This window comes from Mesoplodon bidens (assembly GCF_964165515.1).
Source record: "Mesoplodon bidens genome assembly, chromosome: Y".
In the NCBI taxonomy this organism is placed as follows: Eukaryota; Metazoa; Chordata; class Mammalia; order Artiodactyla; family Ziphiidae; genus Mesoplodon; species Mesoplodon bidens.
In genome coordinates this window covers 38,768,123-38,784,074 of record NC_138180.1, presented here as the reverse complement: position 1 = coordinate 38,784,074, position 15,952 = coordinate 38,768,123, and the positions used below count along the sequence as shown (strand labels likewise).

The 15,952-nt window shown below is 42.4% G+C and overlaps 1 long non-coding RNA gene across 1 annotated transcript in view; it reads left to right on the top strand.

The window, feature by feature from the left end:
* LOC308609709 overlaps positions 1-15,952 on the top strand; it is a 1,094,809-nt gene that overhangs the window by 665,872 nt on the left and 412,985 nt on the right. The gene's annotated exons all lie outside the window — the stretch shown is intronic.

The window sequence follows — 15,952 nt, the reverse complement described above, 5'->3', positions numbered from 1 at the left end:
CTTTCTGTATATTCTTGACTTATATTTTTGTATTCCTTAATCAAAGTGTGTCTTTTAAATCTGTTCAAACCGTATTCTTTGGACTTACTAAATCACCTCAATTTTATACGTTTTCTGTTGTATTAAGTTCTGCCCATATCTTTATGTATCTTTTTTCTATGTTCTCAGGGTTTATTGTATTGATCTTCTGATGTCAATTAAAACACTTGGTTATTCCTTTTAATAAATCTTTTTACTTATAATGGTTTGAACTTTTGAAGATTCCAGCTTACCTGTAAGTTTCTAAGGGCAAGGTCCTCTACATTGTTGCTCGCTTAAGGCTTAGTTCACCCTATAGCAATGTATATATTGACACATTTTCCCCTCGAGTTTCTGTGATTCCCTAAAACTCACCTTTCTTTGCAGACAAGCCATTTGAAATACCCTTCACTTATTTCACAGCCAATAAGTCTTTGAAATAATGTGTATTTTTTAGAGAAATCTTCTTATATAATTAGGCAGAAAATCTGACCTGCCATAGTTTTCAAAACAGCATAATTTCACTCTTCTCAATGATAAATCTGTTGTATTACACAACCTTTGAGTATTTAGCTTTATCAATGACATGCACTTTAAAACTATTTTAGAGATCCCACCAGTCTTTGAAAACATCCGTGTTCCTTAGTTCAGTTCCAGTTGTATGTATATTTTCTGCCTTGCACCTGATTATTCCAACATCTGATGGATGGCCTAGGGAATCTAATTCTGGTATGGATTGTTTTTGCTGATTGCCTCCCCTTGTAGCTGATATCTTCAGTATTGTGTAAATTTATATCATGAGCTCATGATTAGCTAAACAGCTGACCTTGTAAGTGGCTTAGGTGTCAACACTCGTAAGCTTCAACAGGAAGTCAGCAAAGATTTATTTGTGTCTCTACAATGAGTTACCCGCAAGGACCCCATTTTCTAGAAGTGTTGTTCCAGTACTCCCTCTAGAGGCAGGGTACTCAGACAGGGCTGCTTTGCGGCCACTGATGTGGGCCACGGCCATGGGCGGTCTGTGGCCCAGGCAGGAGCCTCTCGGCGTGTGTCCCAGGTAACCATCTGCTTGCGAACTTCGGTGACCTGTCATGAAGCTACGATGCCCAGACCTATGGTTAGCTGTGCAGCGAGGTGTCCTGCGCAGACAGGTTCCACACACACTTCAAGTAAGGGGTCGGCCTGAGTGGAAAGGTGAGAGTGTTGGCAGCTGTGCAGACAAAGAAGGCGCCCTTTGGCCTGGGCCTAAATGCTTGTGACACACCACTGGGCCTCCCGGGCTCTGAGGGCCCTGCCCTGGGTCCCCTGCTCCCCTGCCCTTTGTTCAGTCATAGCAGAGATGGCCACACCCACTCCCTCATTATGGGCAGTGTTCCAACCACCCTCTGCCCCGCCACCTCTCCGCAGCTTACCATGGACAACAGATGCTGCATTCTGAGGCCAGGGTATTCCGAGAATGCCAAGGGCAGACATAATGACCTTAAATGATTTCCTCTTGTGTCAGTTTTGGTAAACTTTAGGAGCTAGGAAATGGTCCACTTTACAGAAATGTTCAAATTTACTGGCATTTCATATATTCTCTGCTATAACATTGTCCTGATTCTTTCTATATATTCTTTAATTCTGTTTTTGTTTTCCTTAATCAAAGTGTGTCTTTGAAATCTGTTCAAACCGTATTCTTTGGACTTACTAAATCACCTCAATTATACGTTTTCTGTTGTATTAAGTTCTGCTCATATCTTTATCTTTTTTCTATGTTCTCAGGGTTTATTGTTTTGATCTTCTGATGTCATTTAAAACACTTGGTTATTCATTTTAATGAATCTTTTTACTTATCAAGATTTGAACTTTTGAAGATTCCAGCTTACTTGTACGTTACACAGGATCAGGTCCTCTACATTGTTGATGGTCTAAGGCTTATTTCACCCTATAGGTAAGTATATATTGACATATTTTCCCCGCGACTTTCTGTGATTCCCTATATCTCACCTTTCTTTGCAGACAAGCCATTTGAAATACCCTTAACTTATTTCACAGCCAATAAGTCTTTAAAATAATGTGTATTTTTTAGAGAAATCTTCTTCTATAATTAGGCAGAAAATCTGACCTGCCATAGTTTTCAAAACAGCATAATTTCACTCTTCTCAATGATGAATCTGTTATATTACACAACCTTAGAGTATTTAGCTTTATCAATGACATGTAATTTAAAAACGTTTTAGAGATCCTACCAGTCTTTGAAAACATCCTTGTTCCTTGTTTCAGTTCCAGTTTTATGTATATTTTCTGCCTTGCACCTGATTATTCCAACATCTGATGGATGGCCTAGGGAATCTAATTCTGGTATTGATTGTTTTTGCTGATTGCCTCCCCTTGTAGCTGATTTCTTCATTATTGTGTAAATTTAGATCATGAGCTCATGATTAGCTAAACAGCTGACTTTGTAAGTGGCTTAGGTGTCAAAGCTCGTAAGCTTCAACAGGAAGTCGGCAAAGATTTATTTGTGTCTCTACAATGAGTTACCCGCAAGGACCCCATTTACTAGAAGTGTTGTTCCAATACTCCCTCTAGAGGCAGGGTACTCAGACAGGGCTACTTTGCAGCCACTGATGTGGGGCAGGGCCATGGGCGGTCAGTGGCCCAGGCAGGAGCCTCTAGGCATGTGTCCCAGGGAACCATCTGCCTGCGAACTTCGGTCACCTGGCAGGAAGCTACGATGCCCAGACCTATGGTTAGCTATGCAGCAAGGTGTACAGCGCGGACAGGTTCCACACACACTTCAAGTACGAGGGCGGCCTGAGTGGAAAGGTAAGAGTTTGGGCAGCTGTGCAGACAAAGAAGGCGTCCTTTGGCCTGGGCCTAAATGCTTGTGACACCCCACTGGGCCTCCCGAACTCTGAGGGCCCTGCCCTGGGACCCCTGCTCCCCTGCCCTTTGATCAGTTACAGCAGAGATGGCCACACCCACTCCCTCTGTGAGGGCAGTGTTCCAATCTCCCTCAGCCCCGCCCCCTCTTCGCAGGTTACCATGGACTACAGATGCTGCATTCTGAGGCCAGGGCGTTCCGAGAATGCCCAGGACAGACATGATGACCTTAAATGATTCCCTCTTGTGTCAGTTTTGGTAAATTTTAGGAGCTAGGAAATGGTCCACTTTAGAGAAATGTTCAAATTTACTGGCATTGCATATATTCTCTTCTATAAGTTTGTCTGATTCTTTCTGTATATTCTTGAGTTATGTTTTTGTTTTCCTTAATCAAAGTGTGTCTTTTAAATCTTTTCAAAGAATATTCTTTGGACTTACTAAATCACCTCAATTTTATACGTTTTCTGTTGTATTAAGTTCTGCTCATATATTTATTTATCTTTCTTCTATGTTCTCAGGGTTTATTGTTTTGATCTTCTGATGTCAATTAAAACACTTGGTTATTCCTTTTAATAAATCTTTTTACTTATAAAGATTTGAACTTTTGAAGATTCCAGCTTACTTGTAAGTTTCTAAGGGCAAGGTCTTCTACATTGTTGCTCGCCTAAGGCTTAGTTCACCCTATAGCAATGTATATATTGACACATTTTCCCCTCGACTTTCTGTGATTCCCTACATCTCACCTTTCTTTGCAGACAAGCCATTTGAAATACCCTTCACTTATTTCACAGCCAATAAGTCTTTGAAATAATGTGTATTTTTTAGAGAAATCTTCTTATATAATTAGGCAGAAAATCTGACCTGCCATAGTTTTCAAAACAGCATAATTTCACTCTTCTCAATGATAAATCTGATGTATTACACAACCTTTGAGTATTTAGCTTTATCAATGACATGTACTTTAAAACTATTTTAGAGATCCTACCAGTCTTTGAAAACATCCGTGTTCCTTAGTTCAGTTCCAATTGTATGTATATTTTCTGCCTTGCACCTGATTATTCCAACATCTGATGGATGGCCTATGTAATCTAATACTGGTATTGATTGTTTTGCTGATTGCCTCCACTTGTAGCTGATTTCTTCTTTATTGTGTAAATTTAGATCATGAGCTCATGATTAGATAAACAGCTGACCTCTAAGTGGCTTACGTGTCAACACTCGTAAGCTTCAACAGGAAGTCAGCAAAGATTTATTTGTGTCTCTACAATGAGTTACCCGCAAGGACCCCATTTTCTAGAAGTGTTGTTCCAGTACTCCCTCTAGAGGCAGGGTACTCAGACAGGGCTGATTTGCGGCCACTGATGTGGGCCAGGGCCATGGGCGGTCTGTGGCCCAGACAGGAGCCTCTCTTCGTGTGTCCCAGGTAACCATCTGCTTGCGAACTTCGGTGACCTGGCAGGAAGCTACGATGCGCAGACCTATGGTTAGCTGTGCAGCGAGGTGTACTGCGCAGACAGGTTCCACACACACTTCAAGTAAGGGGTCGGCCTGAGTGGAAAGGTGAGAGTGTTGGCAGCTGTGCAGACAAAGAAGGCGCCCTTTGGCCTGGGCCTAAATGCTTGTGACACCCCACTGGGCCAGCCGGGCTCTGAGGGCCCTGCTCTCGGCACCCTGCTCCCCTGCCCTTTGTTCAGTCACAGCAGAGATGGCCACACCCACTCCCTCATTGTGGGCAGTGTTCCAAATTCCCTCTGCCCCGCCACCTCTCCGCAGCTTACCATGGACAACAGATGCTGCATTCTGAGGCCAGGGTATTCCGAGAATGCCAAGGGCAGACATAATGACCTTAATTGATTTCCTCTTGTGTCAGTTTTGGTAAACTTTAGGAGCTAGGAAATGGTCCACTTTACAGAAATGTTCAAATTTACTGGCATTTCATATATTCTCTGCTATAACATTGTCCTGATTCTTTCTATATATTCTTTAATTCTGTTTTTGTTTTCCTTAATCAAAGTGTGTCTTTTAAATCTGTTCAATCCGTATTCTTTGGAATTACTAAATCACCTCAATTTTCTACGTTTTCTGTTGTACTAAATTCTGCCCATATCTTTATTTGTCTTTTTTCTATGTTCTCAGGCTTTATTGTTTTGATCTTCTGATGTCATTTAAAACACTTGGTTATTCATTTTAATGAATCTTTTTACTTATCAAGATTTGAACTTTTGAAGATTCCAGCTTACTTGTACGTTTCACAGGATCAGGTCCTCTACATTGTTGATGGTCTAAGGATTATTTCACCCTATAGCAAAGTATATATTGACATATTTTCCCTCGACTTTCTGTGATTAACTACATCTCACCTTTCTTTGCAGACAAGCCATTTGAAATACCCTTAACTTATTTCACAGCCAATAAGTCTTTAAACTAATGTGTATTTTTAGAGAAAACTTATTCTATAATTAGGCAGAAAATCTGACCTGCCATAGTTTTCAAAACAGCATAATTTCACTCTTCTCAATGATGAATCTGTTCTATTACACAACCTTTGAGTATTTAGCTTTATCAATGACATGTAATTTAAAAACGTTTTAGACATCCTACCAGTCTTTGAAAACATCCTTGTTCCTTGTTTCAGTTCCAGTTTTATGTATATTTACTGCCTTGCACCTGATTATTCTAACATCTGATGGATGGCCTAGGGAATCTAATTCTGGTATTGATTGTTTTTGCTGATTGTCTCCCCTTGTAGCTGATTTCTTCATTATTGTGTAAATTTAGATCATGAGCTCATGTTTAGCTAAACAGCTGACCTTGTAAGTGGCTTAGGTGTGAACGCTCATAAGCTTCAGCAGAAAGTTGGCAAAGATTTATTTCTGTCCCTCCAATGAGTTGCCCTCGAGGACCCCGTTTTCTACAAGTGTTGGTCCAATACTCCCTCTAGAGGCAGGGGACTCAGACAGGTCTGCTTTGCGTCCCCCGATCTGTGGCAGGGGCTGTGGGCGGCCTGTGGGCCGGGCAGGAGCCTCTCTGCGTGTGTCCCAGGGACCCATCTGCCAGCGAACTTTGGTCACCGGCAGGAAGCTATGATGCCCAGACCTATGGTTAGCTATGCAGCAAGGTGTACTGCGCGGACAGGTTCCACACACACTTCAAGTACGAGGGCGGCCTGAGTGGAAAGGTGAGAGTTTGGGCAGCTGTGCAGACAAAGAAGGCGCCCTTTGACCTGGGCCTAAATGCTTGTGACACCCCACTGGGCCTCCCAAACTCTGAGGGCCCTGCCCTGGGACCCCTGCTCCCCTGCCCTTTGATCAGTTACAGCAGAGATGGCCACACCCACTCCCTCTGTGAGGGCAGTGTTCCAACCTCCCTCAGCCCCGCCCCATCTTCGCAGGTTACCATGGACTACAGATGCTGCATTCTGAGGCCAGGGTATTCCGAGAATGCCAAGGGCAGACATAATGACCTTAATTGATTTCCTCTTGTGTCAGTTTTGGTAAACTTTAGGAGCTAGGAAATGGTCCACTTTACAGAAATGTTCAAATTTACTGGCATTTCATATATTCTCTGCTATAACATTGTCCTGATTCTTTCTATATATTCTTTCATTCTGTTTTTGTTTTCCTTAATCAAAGTGTGTCTTTTAAAACTGTTCAAACCGTATTCTTCGGACTTACTAAATCACCTCAATTTTACACGTTTTCTGTTGTATTATGTTCTGCCCATATTTAATTTATCTTTTTTCTATGTTCTCAGGGTTTATTGTTTTGATCTTCTGATGTCATTTAAAACACTTGGTTACTCATTTTAGTGAATCTTTTTACTTATAAAGATTTGAACTTTTGAAGATTCCAGCTTACTTGTACGTTTCACAGGATCAGGTCCTCTACATTGTTGATGGTCTAAGGCTTATTTCACCCTATAGCAAAGTATATATTGACATATTTTCCCCTCGACTTTCTGTGATTCCCTATATCTCACCTTTCTTTGCAGACAAGCCATTTGAAATACCCTTAACTTATTTCACAGCCAATAAGACTTTAAAATAATGTGTATGTTTTAGAGAAATCTTCTTCTATAATTAGGCAGAAAATCTGACCTGCCATAGTTTTCAAAACAGCATAAATTCACTCTTCTCAATGATGAATCTGTTCTATTACACAACCTTTGAGTATTTAGCTTTATCAATGACATGTAATTTAAAAACATTTTAGAGATCCTACCAGTCTTTGAAAACATCCTTGTTCCTTGTTTCAGTTCCAGTTTTATGTATATTTTCTGCCTTGCACCTGATTATTCCAACATCTGATGGATGGCCTAGGGAATCTAATTCTGGTATTGATTGTTTTTGCTGATTGTCTCCCCTTGTAGCTGATTTCTTCATTATTGTGTAAATTTAGATCATGAGCTCCTGTTTAGCTAAACAGCTGACCTGGTAAGTGGCTTAGGTGTGAACGCTCGTAAGCTTCAAGAGAAAGTTGGCAAAGATTTATTTGTGTCCCTCCAATGAGTTGCCCTCGAGGACACCGTTTTCTACATGTGTTGGTCCAATACTCCCTCTAGAGGCAGGGGACTCAGACAGGTCTGCTTTGCGTCCCCCGATCTGGGGCAGGGACTGTGGGCGGCCTGTGGGCCGGGCAGGAGCCTCTCTGCGTGGGTCCCAGGGACCCATCTACCAGCGAACTTTGGTCACCGGCAGGAAGCTACGATGCCCAGACCTATGGTTAGCTATGCAGCAAGGTGTACTGCGCGGACAGGTTCCACACACACTTCAAGTACGAGGGCGGCCTGAGTGGAAAGGTGAGAGTTTGGGCAGCTGTGCAGACAAAGAAGGCGCCCTTTGGCCTGGGCCTAAATGCTTGTGACACCCCACTGGGGCCCCCGAACTCTGAGGGCCCTGCCCTGGGACCCCTGCTCCCCTGCCCTTTGATCAGTTACAGCAGAGATGGCCACACCCACTCCCTCTGTGAGGGCAGTGTTCCAACCTCCCTCAGCCCCGCCCCCTCTTCACAGGTTACCATGGACTACTGATGCTGCATTCTGAGGCCAGGGCGTTCCGAGAATGCCCAGGGCAGACATGATGACCTTAAATGATTCCCTCTTGTGTCAGTTTTGGTAAACTTTAGGAACTAGGAAATGGTCCACTTTAGAGAAATGTTCAAATTTACTGGCATTGCATATATTCTCTGCTATAAGATTGTCTGATTCTTTCTGTATATTCTTGACTTATGTTTTTGTTTTCCTTAATCAAAGTGTGTCTTTTAAATCTTTTCAAAGAATATTCTTTGGACTTACTAAATCACCTCAATTTTATACGTTTTCTGTTGTATTAAGTTCTGCTCATATATTTATTTATCTTTCTTCTATGTTCTCAGGGTTTATTGTTTTGATCTTCTGATGTCAATTAAATACTTGGTTATTCCTTTTAATAAATCTTTTTACTTATAAAGATTTGAACTTTTGAAGATTCCAGCTTACTTGTAAGTTTCTAAGGGCAAGGTCTTCTACATTGTTACTCGCCTAAGGCTTAGTTCACCCTATAGCAATGTATATATTGACACATTTTCCCCTCGACTTTCTGTGATTCCCTACATCTCACCTTTCTTTGCAGACAAGCCATTTGAAATACCCTTCACTTATTTCACAGCCAATAAGTCTTTGAAATAATGTGTATTTTTTAGAGAAATCTTCTTATATAATTAGGCAGAAAATCTGACCTGCCATGGTTTTCAAAACAGCATAATTTCACTCTTCTCAATGATAAATCTGATGTATTACACAACCTTTGAGTATTTAGCTTTATCAATGACATGTACTTTAAAACTATTTTAGAGATCCTACCAGTCTTTGAAAACATCCTTGTTCCTTAGTTCAGTTCCAGTTGTATGTATATTTTCTGCCTTGCACCTGATTATTCCAACATCTGATGGATGGCCTAGGGAATCTAATTCTGGTATTGATTGTTTTTGCTGATTGCCTCCCCTTGTAGCTGATTTCTTCATTATTGTGTAAATTTAGATCATGAGCTCATGATTAGCTAAACAGCTGACCTAGTAAGTGGCTTAGGTGTCAACACTCGTAAGCTTCAACAGGAAGTCAGCAAAGATTTATTTGTGTCTCTACAATGAGTTACCCGCAAGGACCCCATTTTCTTGAAGTGTTGTTCCAGTACTCCCTCTAGAGGCATGGTACTCAGACAGGGCTGCTTTGCGACCACTGATGTGGGCCAGGGCCATGGACGGTCTGTGGCCCAGCCAGGAGCCTCTCGGCGTGTGTCCCAGGTAACCATCTGCTTGCGAACTTCGGTGACCTGGCAAGAAGCTACGATGCGCAGACCTATGGTTAGCTGTGTAGCGAGGTGTACTGTGCGGACAGGTTCCACACACACTTCAAGTACGAGGGCGGCCTGAGTGGAAAGGTGAGAGTTTGGGCAGCTGTGCAGACAAAGAAGGCGCCCTTTGGCCTGGGCCTAAATGCTTGTGACACCCCACTGGGCCTCCCGAACTCTGAGGGCCCTGCCCTGGGACCCCTGCTCCCCTGCCCTTTGATCAGTTACAGCAGAGATGGCCACACCCACTCCCTCTGTGAGGGCAGTGTTCCAACCTCCCTCAGCCCCGCCCCCTCTTCGCAGGTTACCATGGACTACAGATGCTGCATTCTGAGGCCAGGGTATTCCGAGAATGCCAAGGGCAGACATAATGACCTTAATTGATTTCCTCTTGTGTCAGTTTTGGTAAACTTTAGGAGCTAGGAAATGGTCCACTTTACAGAAATGTTCAAATTTACTGGCATTTCATATATTCTCTGCTATAACATTGTCCTGATTCTTTCTATATATTCTTTAATTCTGTTTTTGTTTTCCTTAATCAAGACGGTCTTTTAAATCTTTTCAAAGAATATTCTTTGGACTTACTAAATCACCTCAAGTTTATACGTTTTCTTTTGTATTAAGTTCTGCTCATATCTTTTTCTTTTTTCTATGTTCTCAGGGTTTATTGTTTTGATCTTCTGATGTCATTTAAAACACTTGGTTATTCATTTTAATGAATCTTTTTACTTATCAAGATTTGAACTTTTGAAGATTCCAGCTTACTTGTACGTTTCACAGGATGAGGTCCTCTACATTGTTGATGGTCTAAGGATTATTTCACCCTATAGCAAAGTATATATTGACATATTTTCCCTCGACTTTCTGTGATTAACTACATCTCACCTTTCTTTGCAGACAAGCCATTTGAAATACCCTTAACTTATTTCACAGCCAATAAGTCTTTAAACTAATGTGTAGTTTTAGAGAAAACTTATTCTAAAATTAGGCAGAAAATCTGACCAGCCATAGTTTTCAAAACAGCATAATTTCACTCTTTCAATGATGAATCTGTTCTATTACACAACCTTTGAGTATTTAGCTTTATCAATGACATGTAATTTAAAAACGTTTTAGAGATCCTACCAGTCTTTGAAAACATCCTTGTTCCTTGTTACAGTTCCAGTTTTATGTATATTTTGTGCCTTGCACCTGCTTATTCTAACATCTGATGGATGGCCTAGGGAATCTAATTCTGGTATTGATTGTTTTTGCTGATTGTCTCCCCTTGTAGCTGATTTCTTCATTATTGTGTAAATTTAGATCATGAGCTCATGTTTAGCTAATCAGCTGACCTTGTAAGTGGCTTAGGTGTGAACGCTCATAAGCTTCAGCAGAAAGTTGGCAAAGATTTATTTCTGTCCCTCCAATGAGTTGCCCTCGAGGACCCCGTTTTCTACAAGTGTTGGTCCAATACTCCCTCTAGAGGCAGGGGACTCAGACAGGTCTGCTTTGCGTCCCCCGATCTGGGGCAGGGGCTGTGGGCGGCCTGTGGGCCGGGCAGGAGCCTCTCTGCGTGTGTCCCAGGGACCCATCTGCCAGCGAACTTTGGTCACCGGCAGGAAGCTATGATGCCCAGACCTATGGTTAGCTATGCAGCAAGGTGTACTGCGCGGACAGGTTCCACACACACTTCAAGTACGAGGGAGGCCTGAGTGGAAAGGTGAGAGTTTGGGCAGCTGTGCAGACAAAGAAGGCGCCCTTTGACCTGGGCCTAAATGCTTGTGACACCCCACTGGGCCTCCCGAACTCTGAGGGCCCTGCCCTGGGACCCCTGCTCCCCTGCCCTTTGATCAGTTACAGCAGAGATGGCCACACCCACTCCCTCTGTGACGGCAGTGTTCCAACCTCCCTCAGCCCCGCCCCCTCTTCGCAGGTTACCATGGACTACAGATGCTGCATTCTGAGGCCAGGGTATTCCGAGAATGCCAAGGGCAGACATAATGACCTTAATTGATTTCCTCTTGTGTCCGTTTTGGTAAACTTTAGGAGCTAGGAAATGGTCCACTTTACAGAAATGTTCAAATTTACTGGCATTTCATATATTCTCTGCTATAACATTGTCCTGATTCTTTCTATATATTCTTTAATTCTGTTTTTGTTTTCCTTAATCAAAGTGTGTCTTTTAAATCTGTTCAAACCGTATTCTTCGGACTTACTAAATCACCTCAATTTTACACGTTTTCTGTTGTATTCAGTTCTGCCCATATTTAATTTATCTTTTTTCTATGTTCTCAGGGTTTATTGTTTTGATCTTCTGATGTCATTTAAAACAGTTGGTTACTCATTTTAGTGAATCTTTTTACTTATAAAGATTTGAACTTTTGAAGATTCCAGCTTACTTGTACGTTTCACAGGATCAGGTCCTCTACATTGTTGATGGTCTAAGGCTTATTTCACCCTATAGCAAAGTATATATTGACATATTTTCCCCTCGACTTTCTGTGATTCCCTACATCTCACCTTTCTTTGCAGACAAGCCATTTGAAATACCCTTAAGTTATTTCACAGCCAATAAGACTTTAAAATAATGTGTATGTTTTAGAGAAATCTTCTTCTATAATTAGGCAGAAAATCTGACCTGCCATAGTTTTCAAAACAGCATAAATTCACTCTTCTCAATGATGAATCTGTTCTATTACACAACCTTTGAGTATTTAGATTTATCAATGACATGTAATTTAAAAACATTTTAGAGATCCTACCAGTCTTTGAAAACATCCTTGTTCCTTGTTTCAGTTCCAGTTTTATGTATATTTTCTGCCTTGCACCTGATTATTCCAACATCTGATGGATGGCCTAGGGAATCTAATTCTGGTATTGATTGTTTTTGCTGATTCTCTCCCCTTGTAGCTGATTTCTTCATTATTGTGTAAATTTAGATCATGAGCTCCTGTTTAGCTAAACAGCTGACATTGTAAGTGGCTTAGGTGTGAACGCTCGTAAGCTTCAACAGAAAGTTGGCAAAGATTTATTTGTGTCCCTCCAATGAGTTGCCCTCGAGGACCCCGTTTTCTACAAGTGTTGGTCCAATACTCCCTCTAGAGGCAGGGGACTCAGACAGGTCTGCTTTGCGTCCCCCGATCTGGGGCATGGGCTGTGGGCGGCCTGTGGGCCGGGCAGGAGCCTCTCTGCGTGGGTCCCAGGGACCCATCTGCCAGCGAAATTTGGTCACCGGCAGGAAGCTACGATGCCCAGACCTATGGTTAGCTATGCAGCAAGGTGTACTGCGCGGACAGGTTCCACACACACTTCAAGTACGAGGGCGGCCTGAGTGGAAAGGTGAGAGTTTGGGCAGCTGTGCAGACAAAGAAGGCGCGCTTTGGCCTGGGCCTAAATGCTTGTGACACCCCACTGGGCCTCCCGAACTCTGAGGGCCCTGCACTGGGACCCCTGCTCCCCTGCCCTTTGATCAGTTACAGCAGAGATGGCCATATCCACTCCCTCTGTGAGGGCAGTGTTCCAACCTCCCTCAGCCCCGCCCCCTCTTCACAGGTTACCATGGACTACTGATGCTGCATTTTGAGGCCAGGGCGTTCCGAGAATGCCCAGGACAGACATGATGACCTTAAATGATTCCCTCTTGTGTCAGTTTTGGTAAACTTTAGGAGCTAGGAAATGGTCCACTTTAGAGAAATGTTCAAATTTACTGGCATTGCATATATTCTCTGCTATAATATTGTCTGATTCTTTCTGTATATTCTTGACTTATGTTTTTGTTTTCCTTAATCAAAGTGTGTCTTTTAAATATTTTCAAAGAAAATTCTTTGGACTTACTAAATCACCTCAATTTTATACGTTTTCTGTTGTATTAAGTTCTGCTCATATATTTATTTATCTTTCTTCTATGTTCTCAGGGTTTATTGTTTTGATCTTCTGATGTCAATTAAAACACTTGGTTATTCCTTTTAATAAATCTTTTTACTTATAAAGATTTGAACTTTTGAAGATTCCAGCTTACTTGTAAGTTTCTAAGGGCAAGGTCTTCTACATTGTTGCTCGCCTAAGGCTTAGTTCACCCTATAGCAATGTATATATTGACACATTTTCCCCTCGACTTTCTGTGATTCCCTACATCTCACCTTTCTTTGCAGACAAGCCATTTGAAATACCCTTCACTTATTTCACAGCCAATAAGTCTTTGAAATAATGTGTATTTTTTAGAGAAATCTTCTTATATAATTAGGCAGAAAATCTGACCTGCCATGGTTTTCAAAACAGCATAATTTCACTCTTCTCAATGATAAATCTGATGTATTACACAACCTTTGAGTATTTAGCTTTATCAATGACATGTACTTTAAAGCTATTTTAGAGATCCTACCAGTCTTTGAAAACATCCTTGTTCCTTAGTTCAGTTCCAGTTGTATGTATATTTTCTGCCTTGCACCTGATTATTCCAACATCTGATGGATGGCCTAGGGAATCTAATTCTGGTATTGATTGTTTTTGCTGATTGCCTCCCCTTGTAGCTGATTTCTTCATTATTGTGTAAATTTAGATCATGAGCTCATGATTAGCTAAACAGCTGACCTTGTAAGTGGCTTAGGTGTCAACACTCGTAAGCTTCAACAGGAAGTCAGCAAAGATTTATTTGTGTCTCTACAATGAGTTACCCGCAAGGACCCCATTTTCTTGAAGTGTTGTTCCAGTACTCCCTCTAGAGGCATGGTACTCAGACAGGGCTGCTTTGCGACCACTGATGTGGGCCAGGGCCATGGACGGTCTGTGGCCCAGGCAGGAGCCTCTCGGCGTGTGTCCCAGGTAACCATCTGCTTGCGAACTTCGGTGACCTGGCAAGAAGCTACGATGCGCAGACCTATGGTTAGCTGTGTAGCGAGGTGTACTGTGCGGACAGGTTCCACACACACTTCAAGTACGAGGGCGGCCTGAGTGGAAAGGTGAGAGTTTGGGCAGCTGTGCAGACAAAGAAGGCGCCCTTTGGCCTGGGCCTAAATGCTTGTGACACCCCACTGGGCCTCCCGAACTCTGAGGGCCCTGCCCTGGGACCCCTGCTCCCCTGCCCTTTGATCAGTTACAGCAGAGATGGCCACACCCACTCCCTCTGTGAGGGCAGTGTTCCAACCTCCCTCAGCCCCGCCCCCTCTTCGCAGGTTACCATGGACTACAGATGCTGCATTCTGAGGCCAGGGTATTCCGAGAATGCCAAGGGCAGACATAATGACCTTAATTGATTTCCTCTTGTGTCAGTTTTGGTAAACTTTAGGAGCTAGGAAATGGTCCACTTTACAGAAATGTTCAAATTTACTGGCATTTCATATATTCTCTGCTATAACATTGTCCTGATTCTTTCTATATATTCTTTAATTCTGTTTTTGTTTTCGTTAATCAAGATGGTCTTTTAAATCTTTTCAAAGAATATTCTTTGGACTTACTAAATCAGCTCAAGTTTATACGTTTTCTTTTGTATTAAGTTCTGCTCATATCTTTATCTTTTTTCTATGTTCTCAGGGTTTATTGTTTTGATCTTCTGATGTCATTTAAAACACTTGGTTATTCATTTTAATGAATCTTTTTACTTATCAAGATTTGAACTTTTGAAGACTCCAGCTTACTTGTACGTTTCACAGGATCAGGTCCTCTACATTGTTGATGGTCTAAGGATTATTTAACCCTATAGCAAAGTATATATTGACATATTTTCCCTCGACTTTCTGTGATTAACTACATCCCACCTTTCTTTGCAGACAAGCCATTTGAAATAACCTTAACTTATTTCACAACCAATAAGTCTTTAAACTAATGTGTATTTTTAGAGAAAACTTATTCTAAAATTAGGCAGAAAATCTGACCAGCCATAGTTTTCAAAACAGCATAATTTCACTCTTTCAATGATGAATCTATTCTATTACACAACCTTTGAGTATTTAGCTTTATCAATGACATGTAATTTAAAAACGTTTTAGAGATCCTACCAGTCTTTGAAAACATCCTTGTTCCTTGTTACAGTTCCAGTTTTATGTATATTTTGTGCCTTGCACCTGCTTATTCTAACATCTGATGGATGGCCTAGGGAATCTAATTCTGGTATTGATTGTTTTTGCTGATTGTCTCCCCTTGTAGCTGATTTCTTCATTATTGTGTAAATTTAGATCATGAGCTCATGTTTAGCTAAACAGCTGACCTTGTAAGTGGCTTAGGTGTGAACGCTCATAAGCTTCAGCAGAACGTTGGCAAAGATTTATTTCTGTCCCTCCAATGAGTTGCCCTCGAGGACCCCGTTTTCTACAAGTGTTGGTCCAATACTCCCTCTAGAGGCAGGGGACTCAGACAGGTCTGCTTTGCGTCCCCCGATCTGGGGCAGGGTCTGTGGGCGGCCTGTGGGCCGGGCAGGAGCCTCTCTGCGTGTGTCCCAGGGACCCATCTGCCAGCGAACTTTGGACACCGGCAGGAAGCTATGATGCCCAGACCTATGGTTAGCTGTGCAGCGAGGTATACTGCGTGGACAGGTTTCACACACACTTCAACTAAGTAGGTGGCCTGAGAGGAAAAGTGAGAGTTTGGGCAGCTGTGCAGACAAAGAAGGCGCCCTATGGCCTGGGCCTAAATGCTTGTGACACCCCACTGGGCCTGCCGGGCTCTGAGGGCCTTGCCCTGGGCCCCCTGCTCCCCTGCCCTTTGTTCAGTCACAGCAGAGATGGCCACACCCACTCCCTCAGTGAGGGCAGTGTTCCAGCCTCCCTC